Consider the following 3,995-nt stretch of genomic DNA (forward strand, 5'->3'; position numbering starts at 1 on the left):
CTTCCCATGAAAAATTCCGAAGATTCTCAAGAGGGAGGTTTCCTCGTGAGTGAAGAGAAATGATTCTCCTTTGACTCTGGCTCCTGCTACCACAAATGTTACCCTCATTGGGTTGAAAAACATCCAAGGGTGAACAGGGAGTTTGGCCAACTGGACCTGTTGTCACCTTAATTGTCATGCTGACTGGTTGGATTTTGGGGTGGCAGTTGGACGAATATGAAAAAAAAATTGTTGAAAACCTAAAAATGAAAGTTTGAGTATTTATTGGTTTTCTTAAGAGAAATGGACTATTTTGCTCTCATGTGTAATATTTTCTATTTAAATTTTTCTTAAATATACCAGCTGTTTTCTTTCCCTGAACTCTCCCCTGGGTTCTAGGACAAATTTAATAACATGTAATTCTCCTCAAATACTTTTGTATGTCTCAGTGCTGGCGTTTTCCTCCCTAAAACTAACATTAGGGCTGTGCCATGGGCATGGCTTGACTTTTGTTGGGCTTTTGTTTTCCTGCTTAAGGAGAGGTGTCTTTTTAGGATATGAGCGATTTCTTTTGTGAAATGAAAATTGTTCATCCAAAATGATTCTCTTATAAACTATTGGTAAATGTCACTTATTCATTAGTGTTTGACATAATTTTTAGAATATTTACTTTGAATCAATCCTTTCGAAAGACTTGAAGTTTTGTGTCCATCCTTACAAGCCCTGGTCAGTCAAGTCCCAGTAAATGGTCAGCACAAAAAAAAAAAAGGAGCAGGAGATACCAGGGCTGATATGTATATTGTTCTCATAATAGTATACACAATTAAGGGAGCTTGGACTCATCCAATAATGTTTCAGGGGGGTGACTATGGGATCCCTAACCATGTAGAGGGGTGAAGGGGGCCAACACCCTCTTATTCTCCTATAGTAACCAGAGTACTTTCAAATCCAAAGACTTCTCAGCATTTTTACGCCTATCCTAAAACTTTAATTGATAAGATTTCACATCTCAGACTCTAGATTCTTGCAGTTAGTGATATTACTCCTCTTTCACATGCTGCCTGAATTCCTCTCTTACCCACTAACAAGTGGTCATCTAACCTGTTTCAATATTTACAGTGATAGGGAGTTCACTACCTTACAAAACATCTCACTCTATATTTGTACAGCATGGTTGGCTAGAAAGTTCTTCCTCACATTGAGACAAACTCAGTTTTTCTGTAACATTGACATATGTAGTCCTAGAGAGACTTTTGTTTCTACCCAAAATAGGCTTGTATGACCTTTTCCATATAGCAACCTTCTTGAAGGCAATTATCATGGATTTTTCAACATCTCTAGGCTCAGCATCAGAAATTTCTTCAGTGGCCCCTTATGTGACATGGCTTTAAGAAGTTCATTGCCATCTTGGTTATTCTTAAATTCTCTGGTAGCTAAGCCAAGTTTATTTCCACATGCAAAAAAGATAGATGGGTGGTAAGGCCTATGGTCCTGAACTAGTAAATGAATTAACATATGTGAAAGTATTTTTACAACTTAAAACACTTTGTAAACATAAGATACTATTAAAACATATCTACTTCATAGAAGGCAACTTAGCAAAGCATATTAGAAACTTGCAACTCAAAATATGGTCTAAGGATACACCTGGCATCACTTGGAAGCTTGCAAGAAACAGTTTCAAGCCCACCTCGTATCCATTAAATCCCACCTGCATTTTGACAAGATCTCCAAGTGTTTCTTTTGCACATTAAAGTCTGAGGAGCTCTGCAAGCTTAAAAATGTGCAAACACTTTCACTAAGCAGTCCTCATTTTTAGGTATTTATCCTGAGAAAATGATTAGGTTACGTACACAGCATTTTTATAACAGCAAAAGCTTACAAAGAACTTAAAGGTCTACTAATAGAAAATTGGCCAAAGTGCTTTATGGTTCATCTATGGATACACCATTTGCCAGTCAAGGCTAACTCTATAAAGCAAACTGGTTCTTCTCAGCTGGTGCTAGTGCCTAGAAGATGCCTGCTCCTCAGCCGATGCATGCTACCATGAACACAGATGTATGTTTAGTTGACACAAAAGGGCATTAATATCCCCACATCGGTTATCCCTGGAGGAGAACTAAGCCATCTGCCTCAATCATCTTTTAAGGGTTCAGTCAGTTTAAAACTTGCTTCTATACCTTGGTATTTTCATTTCTCTATATGATGGTCAGGCACAATTATTTTTAACAGGGCTTCCATCAATATAACTAACTAGAGAAGACACTGCAAAGATAAAGTTGGAGAATTGTTAACAGGTTATTAACAAAATGTGTACCCGACTGTCAGTGAAGTTGCTTTTTTTCTTTTAAAATTTTTCTTTTGTATCCTTTGTACTTATTTTTTAGAGACAGGGTCTCACTCTGTTACCCAGGCTGGAGTACAATGGCACAATCATAGCTTGCTGCAGTCTCGACCTCCAGGGCCTCGAGCAATCCTCCCACCTCAACCTCCCAAGTAGCTGAGACTACAAGTGCATGCTACCATGCCTGGCTGATTTTGTTTTGTTTTTTGTAGAGATGAAGTCTCACTATGTTGCCCAGGCTGACCTTGAACTCCTAGGCTCAAGCAATACCCCACCTCGGCCTCCCAAACTGCTGGGATTACAGGCATGAGCCACTGTGCCTGACCTTTTTTCATTTTAACTGAGAAATGTGTTCAGCTCTTTTGTTCCTTAGTCATTGATCATCACTTTTGTTGTATCTGTTAGTGTTGTCTTAGAGTTACTGCACTTATTACAGAGAGAAGGCCTTTTATCACGACCAAATTTATTTTGGGAAATTTCAGGGAAAATGTTTTTCTAGAACATCTTATTTGACATTATAAAACAACTCTTCGCTCTTGCACTCCAGACCTTCCTTTCCAGTTTTCTTTTTCTCCATAGTGGTCATCACCACTTGTTTTATTGAGGGACTGTCTGGCTCCCTCAACTGCAAAGTAAATTTCACAAGGGCAGTGTTTTGTCTCTTTTATTCATTGTTGTACCTGCAGTACTTAGAAAGTTTCTGGCATGTAGGAAGTGTTCAGTAAATATTTGTTGAATAAATTTATGTAAAATGTCTCAGAGTCCTTAGAGAAACTGGTCTTTCGGTTTGGAGAATAAAGTTCTTTACCTCATCAGTTAGACTCGTAAGGTATACAAGGGCTTGCTAGTCTCCTCAGTATGCTAATAACTGAAATTGTTAGCAAAGGTAATCATTTAGTTCTATATCAAGGCAAAAAGAGAGCAGTGGATAGAAAGATCTTAGAAGTCCCACTAGGTTCATCCAAGCCACCATACACACAGGCAGAAAAATCAAAATAAGGTATGAGTCTGAACAGGGTGAGCAATCTAGGAAAAGATGAACACAGTATGCTAGGACCCAGAAATCATCAAGTCTGTGAAAACTAAGCCAGAACAGAAATGTGAATTCCATAAGATCAGGGACATAATCTGTCTTGTTCATCCAGGCATGGTAATCTGCCAGAAATAGTGCTTAACTATAAGAACTGAATATTTGTTAGATAATTAAACCACCAACTAAATGAGATTCATGCAACCATGAAAAATCCTGCTATAGGTGCACAATATTGATATACTGGAAAGTTAAAAAATCAAGTTGGAAATTCGACTGCTATTGCGCTTTTGTTTGTGTGTGTGTATATCTATAAATAGGTGGAAGAATACACCAAAACATCAACAGCAGTTACCTCTGGGTGGTGAGGTTAGGAGTAATCTTAACCTTCTTGTTATTTATCCCTGTATGTTCATTTGTGAATATTTATTCCATCATTATAAAAAGGATTTTTAAGCTATCTGTATGTATAAGAGTATATGTTGCTACTGTGTAAGAGTATATGCTGTTACTGTAAAGATATTGCATCACTACTGTTGACCTCAGAACATGCACCTATTGCCTAATTCTAGGACTCCTAGCTAAGTCTTTGGAGCTTCACCTGGAAGAATGCTGGAGGAGACGGAGCTCCTCCCATTTCTC

The sequence above is a fragment of the Rhinopithecus roxellana genome, chromosome 8 (assembly GCF_007565055.1).
Source record: "Rhinopithecus roxellana isolate Shanxi Qingling chromosome 8, ASM756505v1, whole genome shotgun sequence".
In the NCBI taxonomy this organism is placed as follows: Eukaryota; Metazoa; Chordata; class Mammalia; order Primates; family Cercopithecidae; genus Rhinopithecus; species Rhinopithecus roxellana.